The sequence below is a fragment of the Aythya ferina genome, assembly GCF_964211825.1.
Source record: "Aythya ferina genome assembly, chromosome: 1".
Lineage (NCBI taxonomy): Eukaryota > Metazoa > Chordata > Aves > Anseriformes > Anatidae > Aythya > Aythya ferina.
Genome location: NC_140296.1, coordinates 156,625,542 through 156,649,468, shown reverse-complemented (window position 1 = coordinate 156,649,468; position 23,927 = coordinate 156,625,542). Strand labels below are relative to the sequence as shown.

At 36.6% G+C, this 23,927-nt stretch overlaps 1 protein-coding gene across 8 annotated transcripts in view; it reads left to right on the top strand.

Moving 5' to 3' along the window:
* Positions 1 to 23,927, top strand: part of MGAT4C (MGAT4 family member C) — a 391,395-nt gene that overhangs the window by 161,695 nt on the left and 205,773 nt on the right. For 2 of the 8 annotated variants that reach the window (XM_084507472.1, XM_084507479.1), the window contains one exon: positions 20,542 to 20,583. The exons of 4 other annotated variants lie outside the window; for them this stretch is intronic. The gene's annotated coding sequence lies outside the window, so the exon portion shown is untranslated. Of the gene's footprint in view, positions 1 to 11,495; positions 11,505 to 20,541; positions 20,584 to 23,927 lie in introns of those variants that run through there. 2 more of the 8 variants (XM_084507470.1, XM_084507471.1) reach the window with 2 other exon arrangements.

Here is a 23,927-nt window from a genome sequence, read left to right as displayed (position 1 = left end):
ATAAATATAATTATTATAAAGAAATAGTTTGAGATACCAGATGATAAATAATTTGAACACATGCCTACTCACTTCTTATTTTTTCCTTTCTTATTATTTTGATGAAAAACATTGAAGAAGTAAATTAACATTGTGATGGTTATCATGAAATTAAGTTACTGGTGATATATTTTGTATTGCAGACTATTCATAACTACTATAATAATAAAAATTTTAGAAAAATATGCATTAGGTAAAAGAAAAACATACATGTAAATATATACATAAATATAAAATATGTTGCTCTACCACCAGTACATATATGATAAAGTAAACCTAGACTTTGTGAAAACATCTGTTATGTGAAATCTTTTCTTGAAGTTACTTCTTTGTCTGTCTCAGACTTGTTATGAGTTTGTATGTGTCAAACTGCTGTCCTTAAGGTTATAGCCTCCAGAGGGCTATTACTGTACCTAATAACTGAAACGAAGTGGTTCTTTCACAGAATATTTTTTTCCATAACATGGTTGTATTGTTGAACTTATCTATGTCAGGTTGTTGCCTTAGCAATATAAATGTTAAAAATACCTTAATTTCGGCATTTTTAAAAATCCATAATAATTTCTTATTATTGATTTCTTTATCCTGAAAATAAAAATAAAATTTATCTAAACCCACAAAAACTAATCTCTAAGTTTAAAAATACAGAAGTGTCAGGTTTGCCGTAGTGTATGTCATTGTTCAGTACTTAAATATAAGTGATATGATATACTACCCTTCATATGAATATTGAAAGCATAGGTATATGAGAATATTCATCATTAACTTATGCTAAAATCTATCTGTGGTATAAGAACAGTGTCAGAATATTTGAATAGGCATGAAAACTCTATTTAAGTGACTCTGTAATTACTTAATTTGTAAGTATTTCTTCCTAATTCCTGTTTTACTGAAGTTAACTGACAAAATAAAGCAGTTTCTGAAGAAAAACAGTTTTAAATTGGATCCCTGAACATTCATAAAAATATGCACCTTATCTGTTTGGAATTCTGATAAGAATCAGTCATTTACTTCTTTGTGATTTTTCTGGCTTTTAGCTTAAGTATAACAGTATCAGTAACAAGTTCACCCCTGAACACAACTAAAGTGGTACTATAATTCTGCCATGAGGCAAAATTTCATTAATTTGGATTTTCAATAATCCCTCAGATCCTTAATTTCAGTGAATGCTGTGGGTGTGGATCTGAAGGCACAATTTATAAATGTACATCCTATGGAGGATGATTTGGTTTATTTCTTCTTTCAAATTACCAATCAGTATTTGAATATTTCATATGTCATCAAATACAGATGTCATCAAATACAGATGTCATCAAATACTAGCCTTTAAAACTGGAAATGAAAAATAAAAGCTTTCTGAACTTGAACTATAACTATTACTGAATGTTTTGACAGATTCTGAAATGATTTGTAATAAGATATAATTCACAAATCCTTTCATTTTATCTCAGTTGTGCCCATTTATGTTTCAGTAATAATAATGTGAATTTTAACATTTATTATTTCAATGATTATCAAAGTATATTATTGAAAAAAATTTATTATCATTTAATTAAGCCTGAACCCTAGTGTGGAAAAAAAATCCAACATAAAATTAACTGACATAAGAACAGGGAAAGCAGAAATAAACAAATACCCCTGAATATGTCTTGAGAAAAATCTATTCCTTCCAGAATACCTTGTTTTCATTTCATCCACAACTTAATACATAATTCATAATAAACACAGTCAGCCAGAGCTGGAAGTCCTATCCCTTTTGTTTCCATGTGAAAGTGCTCATCACTGGCTGTAGTTATGTGATGCTCTTCCTATCATCTATTACTTTTAAACAAACAAAATCAAGTAAAATGCCTGAGAGAAAATGTTTACTTCATTCGTTTTCAGGTTATTGAAGTTAGCTGTGATTTGCATTGGAAGAGTACCTGCCTAATAGTTGGGACTGGTTATGACTGTTGTCTTCTCCACTAACCGTGTATAGTTGTGTGTATTTCACTGTTTCTATGTCTAGATCAGTCATTTTCATTAGACCTCTATTTAGAAGAAGCTCTAAAGCATGACCGTGTCCTGAGGCAGAATACAGAGATTATTCCATTAATAACTAGAAGTCCAGTATCACATTAAAGTAAAATGTAATGAAGGAAGTTAAGGTTATATTGCTAAATGCAGCTTCAAGCCTGATATAAAAGGAAAAATTGTGTCAGAGAAACACTTATGGAAGCTTCCATCTTTTACATTAGAAATGTATTTATTTCCCCCCACCCCCATCCCCTCCCAATTTAGAAAGTCATATCATAATGTATAGCTCTGGGACTTAAATTGCAGGAAGATCTACATATTCTCCTATCCAATATTGGATGCAGCACTGAATAAATCTTTGTGTAGTGTTTTCTTTTTAAAGGGATGATAAAGTTATCAGTTCTTCAATAGCCCAAACAACATTAAGCAATGAATTCAAACATGAATCAACAAAATATTTCTTCGAATATTTGATCTCAAATTTGGTTTTAAGTTTCTTGAAAATGCAACCGCCAAATGATGCCTTTGCTTGATCTGGAGGTTGCTACATTAGAATTTTCTCAATTATCTGTCACAGAATTAGCAGTGAGGAAAACTGAAAGACTGGTGTCTGGGTTGTGTAAAATTGAGTATCAAGCCCCTGGCATCTGAGACATGGTGAATATTTATTATGGTTATCATCTAGAACATAGACAGACAGGACCAGTTGCAAAGAGCTTGCATTTCAGAATTAAGTACACTGCTGAATTAACATTAAATTCATTGTATTTGTTAAATTATTGTAAGTGTGTTGATAGCTTTCTATAGCTTTTCTCCTCTCAACAAATAATTATGTGAGAATTCAGGAACAAAGTACATTAAAACATTTTATGAAACAAAGAATCAAAATGTGGAATGAAATACAAAATGACATCTGTTGCTACGGTAAATACTCTTCATGCTTCTTGGAGTGTATATTAATCAGAGATGTTGCAGCACAACCAAGAAAATATGAGAACAGGTTCTCAGATAAATGATTGTTACAGGATGAGTTGATGAGCTTTACTAGAATTTCATTAAGCTCTATACACTTCTCTTAATGGTAATTCAATTCTGTTTTGTTAGAAATAAATCTTAATTATAAAGCTTATGTAGTATTTGTATAGCACTTAGGAAATCCCTATGTAAAAAGAACAATCACATACCTATTCTATAATAAGAGAAATATAATGAAAATGGAAAACAAAACTCTGTTATAAATTGACTACATACAGAATAAATGATGGTAGAACTGCATCTTTTATTTTCACTGTTTGAACGAAACAAGACAAAATGTGATTTTATCCACTTACAGATAATGATTGTCACTGTATCAAGAAAATTGCCCAGCTACCAATATTAATTCCTGAAGAAGTATCCTTATTCTATGAAAATGTACAATTTCACTTTTAAATTTCCACAAATAAGTGACAGTTGCTTTCTTGCCTTTTATATCTATATATAAGATTTATTAAAAAAAAAAAAAAAGGATCTTATATTTAAGACCATTTTTAAGAGCATTAAGAACATAATTTACATTTAGATTTTTTTGTTTGTTTGTTTTCTGATACATTAGTACAAAGTAGTACAATTCAGTGAAAAGAGAACTCTAGCGTGTTTCTTTTTGGTTTGGTTAGGTTTGGTTTGGTTATTCCCCCAATACACATACTCCCTTCTTCCCCCCCGCTCCTTCCCTCCCCCCTTTCCGATACATATGCAGTAAAATCATAGGAAGTGCATGTTTTATATGGGAAGATGAGTTGCCTGGCAACAACGTCAGTGACAATTTCTCTTCAGTATGTAATATGTGTCCATGTCTAGAATGCTATTTATCTTCATTAGACCTAAGCAATTTTGCTTGTCAAGTCTCTGGTGACCACCGAGTATGTGATAACCATGCATTTTGTGCTCAACCAGATACACTTGCAAGCAAAATATAAATAGCATAGAAACAAACAAACAAACAAACAAAACACTCTCACAGCTTATGGCGTCATTAACATTAGAGTGTTTCAACTCCCTTGTTTTTTCCCTATTCTGGTTGGTATCCATTAAGAAAACTGTTTCATTAAAACTGGCACACTTCCTTTTATAATATGCAGAATGTTTTACATTTTACTTTTATTTTAGTTAAAAAGCCGGGGGGGGGGGGGAGAGGAGGGACACGACAACACATAAAGCTATGTATTGGCTAACATGTGATTGCACATAATCTTGCCCATGCCTGTGTTAGCTAGAACTGTTTCCATCACACCTAAAACACTGACTCCGCTGTAGACCTTGAAGTACCACTGTAAATCTTTACAAGTAACTGAAGTGATTACGGCATAGTGCAAAAGCATAAATACCAAAACCTGGTATGTCTGACTTCACTTGTCTCAAGTATGGAGGAAACCCATTTACAATTATGGTACATTTCAAGGGGAAAAAAATCCAATGGCTTTCTTTATAGAGGCATTACAGTTGTCATGCTTTGAATAAAGCAAAAAGCTCAGTACACTTTTCAAATGTGAAAAGTTCAAAGCTATGCATCTAAATTCTGTTTCAACTTTTGTGCAATGACATAAATTTTTAGCATTTTGCAGTAGTTTCCCTCACTATCGGGCACATTAGAGTTTGGCCACACTGAAGAAATGAAAATAGAGGGTTGTTACAGACCACTAAAACTAAACATAGAGCAGGAAAACACATTATATTTGTGTTAAGAGTGGCCTTCTACAATGTGATCAAGAATAACTCAGAAGTGAGGTTTTGCTATACTTGACAGAGGTGTGCATGTTCTTCAGCTATGGTCTTAGGACAGCAAAAGCTTCTGTTGACTGCTTTGCTTCTTACACTTAAATCATGGCTGAAAGATTTTTTCTCATTTGTGACCCATCTTTGCAAGAGATTATAGAATTAAGATGACCAGAAGCTCCTTGTTCCCTTTCACACAGGGTTTCCCAGTTTTCATCAGCTTGTCTTTGATGCCATTTTGATCAACGAACAAACTGGAACATAAACTGTTTTCCTTTCTTATCTAGCTTGTATAGTAATATTTGCTTTGTTTATTAAGTATAGTACTTTAGGAAGAGCATTTGGATGAAATCTTGACTTCCTTTTAACAGTAACATGATTTATTCAGGTAGATGTTCCCTCTATATTGAAAATAGGTTCAGTCAATAAATTTTCTATTTGACTCCAGAAAACTGTAGATTAGTACCTCCTTTATGTATCAGCATATATTGTCTCAATGCACCATTTTGATATTTTATATGGGAAGGGTTTTTTTTTGTTTGTTTTGTTTTGTTTTGTTTTGTTTTCCAAAACTCATTTTGGCTTTAAACTTACAATTAATTTCAGTAGTTAAAATAATAAAAAAAAAACTCGTAAGAGTCAAAAACAATACATTTCAGGATGAAAGTTTTTAATTCTAAATTTATGTTATTTTGTTTGAATATTGCATAGTCTTTTCAGGATTCATAATTTTTAGCTCCTTTTAGTCTTCCTTTCTCCCCATCTTTTTCTTTTAATTCATGGATTATTTATAAACAAAGGCCAAACAGTATTTTTGCAAATTCTTAAATTGAAAATTAATACAAACAAACAAAACAACAACAACCAGCAGTTAACCAGATTACACAGTAACTATTGTTCCTAGTAAGACTATAATTCAAATTCTTAATTAAGTATTTGAACAGAAGATGGAATTTTGGTTTTACTAACCTTGTATTATCATGAATAATAGAACACCATTGCTTGACACTAAAATCAGTAGAATTTATAAGGGCCTTGATATTGACAAAATTTATCTGTGTGTAGTGGGTTTACGTGGCAAGGTTTTGGTAGCAGGGGGCTATAGGGGTGGTTTCTGTGAGAAAGATCTAGAAGCTGCCCCATGTTTGGGAAGGGCCCCATTGTTTTCCAGATCTGAGCCAATAAGCGATGTTGTTTTGCGCCTCTGTGAGAGCATATTTAAGACAGGGAAAAAACGCTGCGCCAGACAGCAGCCGGGAGAGTCAAGGGAGTGAGAAAACAGCCTTGCAGGTGCCAAGGTCAGTGTAGAAGGAGGGGGAGAGGTGCTCCAGGCGCCGGAGCAGAAGTCCCCTGCGGCCTGTGGTGAGGACCATGGTGAAGCAGGATGTCCCCCTGCAGCCCATGGAGTACCACGGTGGAGCAGGGTTCCACGCTGCAGCCCATGGAGGAGACCACGGTGGAGCAGGTGGCCCTGCACCGACGGAGGCTGCCGCCTGTGGAAGACCCCTGCTGGAGCAGATTCCAGGCCGGACCTGTAGCCCGTGGAGAGGAGCCCACGCAGGAGCAGGTGACCCGGCAGGAGCTGCTGCCCATAGGGGATCCAGGTTGGAGCAGTTTTCTCCTGAGGGATGGACCCCGTGGTACGGACCCATATCTGGAGCAGTTCTGAAAGAGCTGCTGCCTGTGGGAAGTCCACGCCGGATCAGTTCATCAAGGACTGCATCCTGTGGGTGGGACCCCACAGCACAGGGGACAAGAGTGACCGAGAAGGAGCTGCAGAGAAGTGCTGTAGACTGACCATAACCCCCATTCCCCCGTTCCCCTGCGCCGCTCGGGGGGAGGAGGTGGAAGAGGGTGGATGGGGGGGAAGGTGCTTTTGGTTTGCTTTTTCCTTTGTTTTCTCACTTCTCTCACTTGTTAGTAATAGGCAATAAATCTTACTATCTCCTTATGCCGAGTCTGTTTTGCCCGTTACAATAATTATTGCGTGATTTTCTCGTCCTTATCTCAATCCTTGAGCCCTTTTCACATATTTTCTCCCCATTCCTCTTTGAGGAGGGGGAGTGAGAGAGCGGCTGTGGTGGAGCTCAGCTGCCCACTCGAGCGGAACCACGACACTGTGAAAAAGTAAAGAACAAGCTATAACAAATACAGAATTTATATTGCGAAAATCACAAGCCTGAGTTTGAGGTTTCCACTGCTATGACTTCTGATTGTTTTAAAAACACATTCACACTACAGAGGATCATAACAGGGAAAGATTTACAGTTTTCATTTGGAAATGTTATTATATGAAGTTATGGAGTTATAGAAACAATCTACACTATTTCTATTAAGCTTTGTCCAACATCTAAGACAATATATTATGAGAAAACTACAGTAGTTCATGTTATTGCCCCCATCATAATAAAAATATAATAAAAATAAATTATATTAACAAAATTACACATAATGGTCATTTTTGCTTTCTGCATCATCAGTTCATGTTTTTGCCAAAATCTTAGGCAATATTTATTAATATTGAGTTTATATGATTATTAACTGTAAGACTACCGCTTACACTATATTCAATAAACAGAAATTTAATGTGTAATAATGCTAAAATCTATATTCTGAGAATCATAAAATCAGAAAATGATTTGGATTAAAAGGGATCATCTTGTTCCAACCCCACTGCCATGCGCACGGACACCTTTCATTAGACCAGGTTGCTCAAAGCCCCATCCAGCCTGGTGTTGAACACCTCCAGGGACTGGGCATCCACATCTTCTCTGCACAACCTGTTCCAGTGCCTCAACACCCTCATAGTGAAGAACTTTCTGAAATTAAATCTAAATCTCTCATCTTTTGCCCTAGTGTCTCATCACTACACTCTGATAAGGAGTCCCTCTCATCTTTTGTGTAGGCCCCCCTAAAGAACTGGAAGGTTGCTATAAGATCTCCCCAGAGCCTCCTTTTTTGTAGGGCAAGCAACCCCAAGTCTCTCAGTCTTTCTTCATAGGAGTGGCCCTCCTCTGGACATGCTCTAACAGGTCTATGTCTTTATTATACAGGGGACCTCAGAACTGAATGCAATACTCAAAGAGGACTTCCATGAGAGTGATACTCTACCTAATATTTGTGCATCTTATAATTATATTTCTATTTTGGAATAAAATAACATATGTGATTGGGATATTACCTTATTAGAGTGTGGTTGTTTTTTTTGTTTTGTTTTTTTTTTTTGTTTGTTTGTTTTTTTTTTGCATACTCCACCACCCCTGAAAATAATAATTCAAGAACAATTTTTTTTTTTAACTTGAGTTCTACAAGAATAATTATACATCCCCATGGTAAATATAAGACCTCTAATCCATGTAGTATTACTCTAAGCCAGCAAGACACTTCTAGCAAATACAGGCATTCTGCACAAGTATATTAAGTCCAACAGGAATCAGATAAGCAGTGAAGGTAATAATAATAATAATTATTATAATAATAATTATATTATTAATTATTATTATTATTATTATATAATTATATTATAATTACATTATTATTAAATTATAATTAAATATATTATATATATTATATTAATATATCATTATATATATTATATATTATATATTATGAATGATAAAAGATTATTATATTAAATTATTATTATTATATAAAATAATATAAATAATTATATATAAAATATATGAAATATTATTTGTATATAAATATAAATATAAATATAAATATAATAATAATAATAATAATAATTATTATTATTATTATTATTATTATTATTATTATAACTCAATATCTAAAGGGGGCCTACAGGAAATCTGGGGAGCGACTCTTTTGATATGTAGTGATTACAAGGCGTAATGACTTTAAACTAAAAGAGGGTAGATTTGGGGTAGATATAAAGAAGAAATTCTTTACTGAGAGGCTGGTGAGGCATTGGAACAGATTGCCCAGAGAAGTTGTGGATGCATCATCCCTGGAAGTGTTGAAGACAAGGTTGGATGGGTCTTTGAGCAACCTGGTCTAGTGCAAGCTGTCCCTGCCCATGGCAGGGGGGTTGGAATTAGATGCTCTTTAAGGCGCCTTCCAACCCAAATATTCTGTTGTTGTTGTTCTTGTTATTATTATTATTATTATTGTTATTATTGTTATTTATTAATGATATTATTATTATCATTCTCATGGTAACTATCTTGATGTTAAAACCAAACAAAGCAAAGAAAACCATGTGACTTTCCCTAAACAAAGATACTAACTTGGGGCATGTCAATATAATAAATTATTGTAGAGTATGTCAAGATATGGACTTCAAAGTGCCTTACTCATGTACATTTTTACAATTACTAATAGCAATTCACATTCTAGCTACCTGTACAATTAAATCTTCATATAAACAATGCCTCAGTGATTTTGCTTAATTTTTCCTATGTTCATTCTGTTGCTTCTACAGTATTACAAGATAAAGAAGTTTTCTTTTTTGTTCTTTTTGACAGGGTAATTAAAAGCATAATTTCAATGCTGTTTTGTCACAACAATGAGGGGAATGGCTTTCTTGTAAAGTGAGGTTGGGGTATAGGGCAAAAGGGGAACCTTAAAAGAAGAAGAAATAATATCTGCTGGAAGATAACCAAATCAAGATATCTCTTCTTAAAGTATGTTTTGCTTCATTATTTCATGGACTGACTATGGTACCTACTTACTCTCTATTGTTCTTTTCTATTGGAAAGAAATAATAGAAAGCTAAGATAATTGTGAAAGCACTGAATTAAAAAAAAAAAAAAAAAAAAAAAAAAAAAGCCAGCTGTGAAGGCAATTTCAAGAAAAGTTTGGATATGAAGTCCAAATGAGATTATGAAGTGAAAGGGATTATTAAATGAGCATGTGGTTGGTGTACATGAAGGGAAAAGAAGCACAAAGGAACAAAGGAGCAGAAACTGGCTTGTTTAAAACTTTGATGGTGAGAACAAATGTTTTCAATATGACATTGTTAAGCCTGATCCTTTGGCACCCAATAGGTGTTATTTAGTTAATAAGAAAATTCCTCTAGAAATATAGAAAGATGGGTTTTCACATTTTCAGGGACGTTAGCCAATGATGAATGCCAGAGTTAGTACTGCAGATTGAAACACAAATAAACTTTATAACTGTTTGCTATGAGGACAAAAAATAAATAAAATAAAATAAAATAAAATAAAATAAAATAAAATAAAATAAAATAAAATACATTAAATTAAATTAAAATAAAACGTGGAGAAGCTATAAAATGAAACCAAGAAGATGAAAAAATATTAATTTTTCAAACAGAGACAGATGCGACAGGCTCTTCTGTTGCAAAATCATATATATATACATATATTTACCTTCTGTGGTTCCTTGTTGAGCATCATGGTCAGAGGAGCATGTCAAGATATCTAGAACTCAATAGAAATAGAAATAGAAGTAGAATAAATAGAAATAGAATAGAAATTTCTATTAGAAATCTAGAATTCAATATAGAAGGTTGTAAAGATATGTGAAAGGTGAGAACATTTGCTTCATTGAGATTATCCAATAATCAAAGACTTTCTCAATGCAAAATGGGAAAATAAGAAAATGAGGTAGTGCTAAATAAGAACAAAAGGAAACACAAATCTGCTAGATTTATAACTTCTTGGTACAGATACTAAGTGAGAATAATAGGAAAGGTGCCCTCCTGAACCTGTTTATAAATGCGGAGGGTCTGGTGGGTGAAGTGACAATAGGTGGCTGCCTTGGCCATAGCAACCATGAGGAAGTTGAACTCAAAATCTTTGGTGATAGGAGGAAAATTGCCACCAGAACTTCAACCCTGGATTTATGTAAAGCAGACTTCAGACTGCTCAGTTAGTAAGGTCCCCTGGGAAACTTACATTGCAGTCCATCAGTGCTGGTCAGTTTTTAAGCATCACTTCCTAAGCACACAGGAACAGGCAATTCTAAAGTGTTGGAAGTCAAGCAGAAGGGACAGAAGGCTGTCTTGGATTAGCAGGGGTCTTCTTCAAGAGCCTAGGTGGAGAAAATGTATGGCCACTGGAAGCAAGATTGGGCAACATGGGAGGACTACAGGGATGCCTCTCACCTTTGTAAAGAGACAATTCAAAAGGCCAAAGCTCAATTAGAGTTGTAGCTGGCCAGCAGCGTGTCAGACAATTAAAAAGGCTTTTTAAAGTATGTGAAAGGGAGAAGGAGGACCAGAGCAAACACTGGTCTGATACTGACTGATGAGGACAGTCATCACACTAACAGGGACATAATATAAACAGAGATGTTTAATGCATTTTTTGCTTTTATCTTTAACACCAGTGATGGGCTTTGGGACCCCAGCTGCCCAGAGTTGGAGGACCGTGACTGTGGAATGATAACTCCTAGTTAACCCCAATCTCGTTCAAAATTTGCTGCTCCACCTGGATTCATACAAGTCCATGGGTCCAGAAAAGATTCATCTCAGAGAGCTGGCTGATGTCATTGTGGGACCTCTCTCAATTATTTTTCAATGGCCTTGGAAATCCAGAGAGGTCCTAGTTGACTGGAATGTAGCAAATATGATTCCAATTCTCAAGAAGAGCAAGAAAGAAGATCCTGGCAATCACAGGCCTGTCAGTCTGACTTCAGTGCCTGGTAAAATTATGGAGAAGATTATTCTGGGATTTATTGCAAAACACTTAAAGGACACTGCAGTCATTGTGAGTTGGTAAACTTGTCTGATTGTACAACATATCTAATCATCTGTCCTATCTTCTTGTCAAATCCTTTCTTAACTCTCTTTCAGTGTAATCTCACCCTCCGTTCTGTGTATGTGAGTAAAGACTAAGTGCTATCTAATGATGAGGTGAGTGTGGTGGTTTGGGAGCCAGCAACTGGAGTCAGACCAGGGATGCAGATATAGCTACAGTGTCTTACAGTGTCAGCTAACAAAGTGAGTGGGGATCTCATTGCCAGCCACTGGAGAATGTGAGGGTCTTGGGCACCAGCTAGAAGGGCAGGAACAGGGTGTATCCCAAAACAAATCTACTGTGAGAGATTGCAGTGAGCAGGGTGAGTGCAGGGCTCAGTGCCTGGAGTGGGACAGCCTGGGTGCCTGGTGCTGGCTGCTAGTGGAGGCAAGTGTTGGTATTGGCTCCAAACCTGTGGGTATATGTGGGATGTGTGCATAGTTTGCTAGCAAACTTCAAGCTGGACTAGCCAGAGAGCAGAAGGCCAAGGCCTTGAGACCTGGAGGTCTGCATCTCAGTTCAACAGATGTAACTGCTGAGATGGAGACCTCTAGGTTTCAGGACTCACCACTTTGGCTTCAGCGGCCAGGCAAGAGGAACCCCCCACCACAAGTCTGCAGACAGTGGTGGCCCTTTAAAACATCTCTTAATAAACAAATCTGTCTGTAACCATGCCACACCTTAGGGAATACTAGAAAGCAGGAACTGTGGGTGATCAGAAAAGTGTCCAATTAGCCTGGTCACAGAATTCTGTCTCTGTTAATCAAAACATTTTATCTTGTTACTATATGCTTTTTCTTTCTTTCTATATGTGGTGGTTTTACTGTGCTGGGCAACTGAACTCCACTCACTCCTCTTCCTCAAAGAAGGGGAAGAAATTACAATGGAAAGGGCTCAAGGGTTGAGAAAAGGACATGGAAATCACTCAACAAAAGACCTAGCGTAGAGAGACTAATTTAATTTATTACATGTACCTATCACTAGCAGACTTGAGCAGTAAGAAACTAAAAGCAAACTAAAACCACTTTACCCCCATCCACCCTCTTCCACCTCCCCTCCCAATGAGCAGCAAAGAGGAATGTGGAATGGGGGCTGTGGTCAGTCCCTAATGCTTCATCCCAGCAACTCCTTCAGGGTCACTCTCTGCCCCTGCTCCAATGTGGGGTCCATCCCACAGGATGCCGTCCTTCCCGACTGATTCTGTGGGAGCTTCCCACAGGCAGCAGTTCTTCAAGAACTGCTCCAACATGGCTCCGTACCACAGGGTCCATCCCCCAGGAGCAAACTGTTCCAGCACGGGTCCCCCATGGGCAGCAGCTCTCCCTAGATCCCCTGCTCCTGCGTGGGCTCCTCTCCACAAGCTGCAGCTCCTTCCCAGGGCCTGCAGGACTGTTTCTCACTCCTATCTCCCAGCTTCTATTATACAGCAATTCCTTTCCTCTTTCCTTTCTTCCTCACAGAGGCCCAAAGAAGAGCTGGCTCTGATCTAACATGGGGCAGCTTCTGAGCTCTGATCACAGATGTCACCCTGCAGCACCCCTGCTACCAAACCCTTGCCATGTAAACCCAATACACTATAGTATGCTGAAGGAACACTTAAAAGTATTTTTCAAGTTGAAATATATATATATATATATATATATATTTGCAGATCATCTACATTCTTACTTGCAGTATCTTGGTATCATGTTATATTTAATACGTATTTCATTACAGCACCGCTGTTCTGAAGCATTATTCAGGTCTTTCTTAATTAATTAATTAATTTCGACTTTTTTTTTATTACTTGTCATCTTCTTCCCTTGAAAATTATTTTCTGTAATTGGAAGATTTTTCAAACCTGCTGCTATGTATTATTTTTACATTATATATAAGTTATATGTAATAATTCAATACCATATTGTGATAAGAATCTACACTAACATTGTACCAGTGATTTATTAATAACCTCAGGAGGCTTGAAGTATGAAAGCTTTAGCCTTGTGCTTGTCAGTACATTTGATGCAGTTTTTAATGAATCAAGAAGGCACATTTTCAAGTGTCTGAATTCCAATTAAAATGTTGGAACTATGCGAGATGAAGACAACTGTAAGGTAAATAATTATCTTTAAAAATTTGTTTATATATGCATAAATTAATCCACATTATTATACTTTTATCTAGATGTGTTGTTTATCTCTGCATATACACTAATCTTTGAAATTTAAGAATTCCTTCTTTTCCATCTGGAATATGAATACAGAGTTTTGTAAGCTGATTACAAAAAATGCCTTTAAGTAGATTACAGCAGTCACATTTTTCAGAAAAAAAAAAAAAAAAAAAAAAGAAAAAAGTTCCATTTTTCACAATGTGCCAACAATATAGAAATATAGACATATAGAAATATAGAAATAACAGACATATATTGTATAAATGAAAAATTTGGACATTAGGAAAGTATATATTCCTTGTTGGCAAGTTGGCAAGTTCATTGTAGGCAGCCACTATATGGGTGGTAGCATCTCTGTGAGGAGAAGTAGACTCCTTTGTAAAAGAACTCAAAGACCAAGTACTCTGCCTCTGGAAAGTGGGCCAAGAGTGCCTCAGGGTGAGGAAGGCTCAACCTGAGTAGAGTTGGGCTTCTACTCCTTAGGCTAAAATGTTTTATTTTTAAAAAATAGAAAACATACAGAAAATATAACACTGCTATCTCTTTCTTCTTCCTCTTCCTCTTCCTTTTCTGTTAATTTGAAACAATTACATGTTTCAAATACAACTTCGAAATGTATTTTATATTGAATTCCATACATTCCAAGTACATTAAATAGCAACGTCAAGGCGCAAGTCAGAGTCCCAACACTTCTCAAAATCACATTAAATTTTTATTTATTTATTTATTTCCTGGCTGTTTAGATCACTTCAGATTTCAATTGCTTTATACAAATAGTGAAAATAAGGTTGAAAAAAATCTCTTAAATAATGTTTTGCCTAATTCATCTGTTTATGAGTCATCTTATTGTTTTCTGTTACAACAAAAGAAATTTTCCTGTGTTTTATAGTACATGCAATACATGGAGGAATTCTATGCCTGTAGTTTATTTGGTGTGTGATCTTACCAACATCACATGCTGAGGACTAACACACTTTAAATATTGTGACCAAAGTAGTGAGCATGAGTAAAACTAGCAGAAGTCCCTTTTATATTTTCCACAATGTGTAATCTGTTCAGCAGCTGAGACTCGGGTGCTTTAGCCATATTTATTTATTTTTCCCTCTTCCTTTTCAGTAAATAAAAGGGTTAGGAGAAAGCCAAAACATCAGATGGTCTAAAGAAAATTATTTCTAGCCCTTAAAAAGGGCATCTCACAAGGTATGAAGCTTTCTGCTTGAAAAAGCTGTACAAGAAGGTGTTTTTCTTGAATTATTGAGGTTAGTTCTGATGATATATAATAAATATCACCTGGCTGACAGTTTGGGGGAAGAACAGAAAAATATTTATATTTAAAAATAATGCTTGTTTGTTTATGATCTAAATACAATCTAAAACATTTTAAACATTAAAAGTAAAATAAAAAAATAAATTTTATTTAAAATTGAAACAAGCTCTTTTTTTTTTTTTTTTTAAATATATATATATTAATGAATCTGTAAGCATTAGTTTTTCACTCTCACCTCTCCATGTAACTGGCTGAAAATATTCAGGCAAATCTGCAGTATTTCTAAAATTATGTCCTGCTTTGGCCACTGGAAATCAGAAGAGAAAATGTAGTACTCTACATGGACACATAGTACATATAGATACATATAATCCTGATGTTCTTAACAAAACTCCTTACCTTTTACAGGCAAGCAAGCAAGAAAATATTTTAAAGATTCAGAAAATTAAGATTTTATTTCAAATTTTATCATGATCTGGAAAATTCCTTTTCCAAATATAAATTAGGAACATTATTATTACCTAATTTGACAGAGTTCAGTTAGAACTAACTAACTGAAGTTTATGGAGGATTTGTTTGCTATAAGGATGACGCTTTCTAAAGATCCTTACAGGTGCAACAGAAGGTGCAAAGAGCTGCTATTGTTCCCTTCATAACAGTAAGGCTTGCATTACTGTTTGTATTGTAAGGGTTGCATTCTATGGTAAAATAGATGTTTAAATGTATTGGTAGTAATTTAATAAAAAACACTTGTGGATCAATCTTCACTCAACATTAAAATTTTAAATAATATTTTTTAATTTATTTTTATTTTCAATAAATAAAAACAATATTTTTTTCTGTGAAAATAAGTAAAAAATATATTTTAATAGACAATAGTAAGGGATAAAAGAGACAGCGATAGAAAACCTGTTCTACTTTCTGTTTCATATTAGGAAATACCTGACAACTTTACTGTGTTTTGTTGTTGTTGTTGTTTGGTTGATTATGTTTGTTTGTTTTTTCATTTATTTTCTCTTGCCTTCCAAAACTCATTTTAGACAATCACATTTATTTCACATGTTCAAAGAACCTTTCATTGCAAAACACTTTTAAAATGTACATAATAGGGAATGTTGGTTGTCTTTTAATTCACTTCTGAAATTTAGCCGCCTTTGGAACAAAATGCAGAATACACATAACTGTTACAACAGAACATAACAGAAGGTTTGTAGATAGAAACTAAGTAAAAGAATTTCGAGAACTTAAATGGGTAGAGAATGACATTTCAAACTGTAATTCCTCTAAAATAACTATAGGAATGCTACATTCAAAAAGCCCACACTGTCTTTATTTTTTTTATGAAATTTCCCCTAACCTGTCATAAGAATGTAGATATTTCTGTATGGTCTTGTTTTACTGAGGTCCGAAACTTTAATTACGAGTAGGGACTTTCTTAGATAAGTCTGCTTAGGTTTTTCAGGCAAAGGGAAATGAATCACATTTAGGTAGCTACACATTTTTCTGAATTGATATAAAACCTACAGAGTCTTTTGTTCTTACTGAATCACTGCAGAAATAGATTTCTGGATGACTGGAGTTCAATCACCACTAGGTTTAGCACTTTGTGTTTTCAGTTTTAACAACAGATATTTTCCAAAATTTATATTCTTATAAAAGCTTTGGTTAATTAACAGGGATTGAAAAACAAACAAACAAACAAACAAACAAAACAAACAAACAAAAATAAACAGTAAAAAGGTATTTTTTTCTTCCTTACTTTAGAAATATGTATGCTGTTCATCATGACATATTTCTTCATTAATACTATCCTGCTGAGATTAAACTGAGTAATAGAAAAGGTGAGAGCAGGAATTATATCTCATTATTTGTACTGAATTATTAAGATGATCTTTCAAAACATATATGAAATTCTAATGATATTAACAACTCTTACACCTTTACTTATGAATTCTTACAATGTGAACAGGTTTATTATTTCCTCCTCACTTTGAATACCTTTTCTATTTCATCTGTTCAACAGTCAAAGAGTGATGGATCTAAAATGTAGAGAGAAGGTATGTTGCAGCAATGCATTTTTGAAATGAACCCCCTGGTCCTCCTCACTTCTTGTGATTGGCTTTGACTGCAAAATGTATATAAACAAGATTCCTTTCAGGTGAAACTAAAACTGGAAAATTCTCTCCCACTGAGCACCACATGCTTTGTCCTAGTGCAGGCATGAGACTCCAAAATATTAAGTAGGGTAGTGCCACCTACCTCAGTGTCTAGCAAGCATTCAAACACCAAAAGAAGTTTTTCAAACCACTCAGACTTCTCACCATATCTGAAACATTGTATAAAAAGACAAGTATCATTTCTGCTTTAACACCTCTTCTCAACCACCAGATCTCAGCTTTTACAGCTCATTCATTTGCCTTCCACAGACATTTGTCTCTCCACCATTTCCTACCTTCCTTGCCTTTCATTTGTCTGCTGTACCTTGTTCCTGACTGCCCCCTCCCCTACATTTTCTTTTTTTTAATTTTTTCCTTATTTCTTCCTCTTTTTCCATCTTTTCTGTACTGGTCTCACCAAAGGTTCATTGTGGTTGTGAAAAATGTTTCACTTCAGAAGGAGGGGAAGGAGGTGCTCAAGGCACCACAGCTGAAGTGGAAAGGCCCCTGGTGGAGCAGACTGTCCCCCTGCAACCCATGGGTCCCACAGCAAAGCAGATCTCCACACTGCAGCCTATGGAGGAGCCCATGCTGGATGTGGCCTGGAGGAGACTGCGGCCCATGGAGATGCAGAAGCAGGCCCCGGGCTGGAGCTGCAGCCCATGGAGATGAGCCCATGCAGGAGCAGGGGGTCTGGGGGGAGCTGCTGCCTGTGGGGGACCCGTGCTGGAGAAATTTGCTCCTGGCAAATGGATGCTGTGGTACAGACCTACTTTGGAGTAGTTCTTGAAGAGCTGCTGCCTGTGGGAAGCCCCTGCAGAATCAGTTTGGGAAGGATAGCATCCCGTGGGAGGGACCCCATATGGGGCAGGGGCAGAGGCTGACCATGAAGGAGTGGCAGAGACAAAGTACTGTAGACTGTCCACAGCCCCCATTACCGCTTCTCCTGTGCTGCTTGGGGGGAGGAGGTAGAAGAGGTTGGATGGGGGGGGGGGGAGTTTTTTTAGTTTTTCTTTGTTTCTCACTTCTCTAGCTTGTTAGTAATAGGCAATAAATTTCTCAGATCTCCCTCTTTCCTTTTGAGGAAGGGGAGTGAGAGAGTGGTTGTGGTGAAGCTTGGCTGCCCAGTTGGGTAAAACCACCACAGTGTGTTTAGTCCAGACTGTCAGACTGACTGCAGTGTCATATAAATTTCTTCATCTGAGTGCACATGAGGTACCTGTATGCTCTTCACCACTTTGATATGCTAATTCATTAGTAATGCATCAAAGTACTTGTAAACATAGGCATAACCAGAAATATGTTTTTAAACTTTTGGTAGATAGTGTCTAATCCTTTTTGTGCATGGTGTTTAATAAGATCACCGCATACTCATTAGCAAAGATTGAGAATTACGATAGTAAGGTATCTACATCTTTAATAAAGCTATATTAAAGCAGTTCAAAAAGAAGTATTTTTAACAGTCATTTGGTTATTAAAGCATTGTTCAGAATATTTTATTTCAGAAAGTCTAAGAAAAGAACTCTGTTACAGGTAGGCTAATCACCTGCTTTGGTATTTTGAGCCAGAAGTAATTTCTCTCACCTATTTAAGAGGATCAAGTTTCTAGTCATAGATTTTGACTGATAAGGCCGATCGGCCTCACTATGATTTTAGAGAAAACAAATGGCCCCTTGTTGTGTTCTACATCTTTGGAATTCAAACAATGAAACTACAAGAGGAAGGCTAATATTTCATCTACATGTGTGAGGAATGCTATTCTTCAGTCATGCTTTCCAAATTCAAATTCAGATGTGTAAGACTAAAGTGATATGGCAATAAGCATCATTCTGGCTGACCACAGAGTTTTTTTCTGAAGATGAGATATCTTCCTTATTAAGATAATAGTAATATATAGTCCCTGAGACAATAAAGCTTATGTATTTTAACTAATTTGCCACTTTGGGTTTATTGTTTCTTTGGAACTGTCTATTTTTTTTGGACCTTGAAACTGAGATGTTTTAAATTTTTATTAGACTTTACTTCATGTGAAAGAGAAATCTAGTTATGCTGTGCCTTCCAGATCTCTTTCTCACCTCTTTTTACCACTTTCAAGATTTTACAAGGTACTCAAGGGAATCTTGCATTAACGATAGAGACCACAGTAATGTTTCATAACTTAAACATATGCACTAGTAGGGTTTTTGGTGGTGGTCCCTGAAACACTGAATAATAACATCAGAAAGCTTAAGTTGAGGCTGTTATCACAGGCTTCTGGTATATTTGTCCACAAGAGTGAAAACTTTGTAACTGAAATATGACCAATTGACTATTAATATGACTATTTGATATTAAATATAATTTATTAGAATCATAGAGTCATAGAATCATTAAAGCTTGAAAAAACCTCCAAGATCATCTGATCCAACCACCCTACCACCAATATCACCCACCAAACCATGTCCACAAGCACTACAACCAACCTTTGAAAATTCATAAGATAACTCCCTTTTTCAGATGGATAAGGAAATTATCATAACAAGCATGTTCCCCAATCACTGACAGTAACACGTGGCATTCATCCATGGATTATTAATTCATACAGGTTCATTTTCAACAAATACAAAAATTTTTCAACACGATATTCATGTTATTTGCCCATATAGATATATGGAGAGAAAAAAAATCCAGTCCATTGGCTTTTTTTTTGTTTTGTTTTGTTTTGTTTTCCACAGATAAGTACTCCGTATCCTGGGCAGCATCAAAAGAAGTGTGGTCAACAGGTTGAGGGAGGTGATTCTCCCTCTCTACTCTGCTCTTGTGAGACCCCACCTGGAGTACTGCGCCCAGCTCTGGGGTCCCCAGTACAAGAAGGACATGGACATATTAGAACAAGTCCAAAGGAGGGCCATAAAAATGTTCAAAGAGCTGGAGCACCCAACTGGCTGAGGGAATTGGGGTTATTCAGCCTGGAGAAAAGAAGGCTCCAGGGACAGGCTTACAGTGGCCTTCCAGTACCTAAAGGGTGCCTACAGGAAAGATGGAGAGGGACTCTGTCGGGGGGTGTAGTGATAGGACAAGGGGAAATGGATTTAAACTAAAAAAGGCTAGATTTAGATTAGACATTAGGAAGAAGTTCTTTACTGAGTGGGTGGAGAGGCACTGGAACAGGTTGGCCCTAGAAGTGTTTAAGGCCAGGTTGGATGGGGCTTTGAACATCCTGGTCTAGTGCAAGGTGTCCCTGTCCATGACAAGGGTGTTGGAATTAGATGATCTTTAAGGCCCCTTCCAACTCAAATCATTCTATGAATCTACGAATGTTTTGGATGTTCTTCCAACTACACAAAGTCTAGCTTCTTTCCTTTCGGTCCTAGAGATATATTATATTGTGTTTTATTTTGCCTTGTGATTTTGAGTAGTAAAATTATGTTTTTAAAGGAAATTTCTGTTTTAAAGGAAAACGAAAGATCTTCCTTCTTGGTATGAAATAATGTTCTGGTAAGTAGAATATTGTGTGGCTTCCTGCAATACCATAGATTCATCATTCTGAGATTTTATCTTGGTTTATATATTGTTATATGTTACCTACATCCCTAATCTGAAAGAAATCTTTATTAGTTAACAGAAAATGTAAAATAACTGTGATAGAAATAACTATGCATGTGCAAAAATATCAGATTGAATCCTTACAATTGATGCTATTGCCACAAATACAAAGATTTGACAATTATTTTTTATAATAAATATTGCTCTTCTTCTAACAAACTGCTAGAACCTATGTATTTTATGACTCTTTCATCTTCATTTTTTCCCCAAACTATATTAAAGCTTCTTCAAATAAGGTCAAAGTTTCATTACAGAAGTAAGTTCTTTAGATAATTCTGAGTCTTTTGGTATTTTTAATCTCATCCTATCAGACAAGTTAAAATAACATTTTATAACCTGAAAATTTACCTCCATTCATAGTTTTTTTTTTTTTTTTAATTGCAAATTTAATTATGAATTATTCTGCAAGTCTTATTTTCGATCTAAATAATATTTCCCAAGTTGTTTTTAAGTTTGCATTAATCATTTTCTATTGCATGTATTACAATTAGTCATGCTTTCAGTATTGAAGCATAAAATCATCATATTTAAATATTACTGATTATGCTTTTTCTTTACAAAAACCACCTTTCTTACTTGTAATGAGACTACTACACAAATTGGAGAATGCTTTTCTGCTGAAAAGTTATTGAGCAGGAAATTAAAATGTAACTTCTCAGTTTTACACATTGAGACATCTTTTCCCTTCATTGAACTGACAGTGAAGTATGCAGGAATTTTGTTGTGTCTTTTTTTCTTTCTTTCTCTTGACTTTTTTTTTTTTTTGGGGGGGGGGGGGGGGGTGAGGGTGAGGGGAAATATACTGAAGAATAATTAATTGTGGCACTAATGTGAGATATCTGAAAGGTTTGTCCTAAAGTCGCAAAGAGTCTATTTCTCCTTGCATTCATACTGGTGAAAACCATGAACAATTTAACTGAAGCTGATAGAAATTAGATTGGTAATATGAAGGGAGATACAGGGTGAATATAGGGTATTCAATCACATCCAGTAAAATTTTGATTTTAAATTGGAAGAGATAATTTTGAAAACAATGTTTTCTTTACAGTGACTTCAGTTTTTTTGTTCTTTCTTTGAGTACCTGCCGCGCTCCCCCGGCAGCAGCAGGCTCAGGCACTCCCTGCAGCCAGAGACCTGTATAGTCACGGTTCTGGATAGGCCCTCCGTTTGGGTCGCCACATCCTTTCTGGGACAAGCTCTCTGCCTGGTGGAGACCATGGTAAAAACTGCAGACCCAGAGACTGTCAATAGAGACGACGGACTCGAAAGGGAGGAGGGACAGAATCCCTGTGCCCCGCCGCACGGGCTCCCACACCCACCAGCAAGCTGCAGCAAGCTGAGGGCGGTTCTCACGCGCTGCTGGCCCCTCCCTGCTCGCGGAGGGAGTGGGCGCTGCTGCCCTGGCATCTCTCACTCCCTGTCAGCCTCTCTAACGACCGCTGGCGGGTGCGGTCTGGTCGCGCTGCTGTCCCGGGCCTCCCCTGGCGAAGCAAGGGCCCGAGATCCCCCTGTAATGCGTGGTCAGGTGCTGCGGCTGGGCCAGCTCTGAGGCGGCTGACCTTGACTAATTACATTTAGCTTATCTAGGAAAATAATGCAAATTTCTTAAATCTGTTTTTTATTCCCACTTTAAATACATTTCTCCCCTGGAACTATATGTAGTGATACGAGTATGAAAAAGGGCAGTATTTTATGTCAGGTCTATATGATTGAACAGGCCTTTGCATTGGGTGCAGGTGCCCCTGTCAGCAGGCTGCAGGGCTCCCATGCTTGCTGGTTCCAGCCGGCTCCAACAGTCCCACTGCAGGGCATGGATGGGCCCAGCAGCCTAGGTGGTGGTACCTCATGGAAAGTGTATTTAGGAAAGGGAAAAATACAAGGCAGCAGTGAGGAAAAATAGTGTGAAATAGGCTGGGAAGGAGGTATTAGGTACTGGAGCAGATTCCCCTGCAGCCACTTGGAGAGGACAACAATGGAGTAAGTGGTATTGGGCCACAGATAACACTGCAGCCCATGGATTCTCCCATTCCAGAGCAAGGAAAAGAGGAAGGAGTGGCAGAGGGAACTGTTGCTGAGTGACCATAGTCCCCATTCCCCTTCCCTGTGCACCGCTTGTCAGGGCAAGGTAGAGTAGTGAATGAAGGAGTGAGACTGAGTTTTGGAAAAAGGAGGCTGTGGGAGGAAGGTTTTTCAGATTTTTTCTTTGTTTCTCAACTCTATTTGTAATGAGCAATAAAACTAATTGATTTTCCTCAAGTTTATTCACTGGACCATGAGAAAGATTGCTAAGTGATCTCCCTGTCTTTACATCTGCTTCAGGAGATTTTCCATTTTATTTTCCTTCCATTCCTTGTTCCATTAAAGAGGGGAAGGGAGAGAATGGCTGGGTGGACATCTGGCAGACAGACAAGGTCAACCCATCACATGCATATTGGAGAATAAGACTGTATTGGATATAGTTTAGATAAAAAATGTGACATGGTTCTCTGAATGCCGACGTGCACGTTATGTTTGTTTTTACTGAAATGTTGATTTACATGGAAATCTCATGTGCTTACATTCTGCATATCCAGTCTTATAGACATGTTTTTGAAGAACTATGGCTCATTGTTCAATGTTAGGCTATGGTAATATGCTAAAGCAACCTCTACAACTGAGTAGCAGAAGCTGGAGGAGCCAGGTATAGGTGTTGCTGCTTAATAAAGGTTGGGTTCATGCCTGGTGCTCTGGAGCCAATAAACACCCTGAGTCAAAGTGAATAACTGTTTTTCTAGTCCGTGCAGAACTGGGTGCCAGGCAATAATTCACAAAGCAAGCCCACCCAGCATTGGGTGCCAGGCCTTATATAAAAGGAAGAAGCTATCATAGAAGTACTCATTGCTTATTTTTGGTTCTATAACTTAGTAACATGCATGTGCAGGCTAGATGCTAGCTTATTAACCTAAGGTGGTTACTCATTATCGTGTTAGATCTCCACAAGGGGTATTTTGTCATGCTAATTAAGCATAGGTTACTCTAGAATATCCTTGCTTCTTTCTTTTGTGCTGACATTATCATGTACTTGTAGTTAGATATTTATACTCATCTTTGCATTGTTTCCCTTTAACTTTTCATCCTGGGATGACAACATAGGTGTGGTTTCTTGTTGTCTTGTCAGAAAAATTGTCTCACAGCAGACAGTGCTAATGGCAGCTTGTGTTCCTATTATCAAAATGTAATTCATTTCTAAAAGGCTA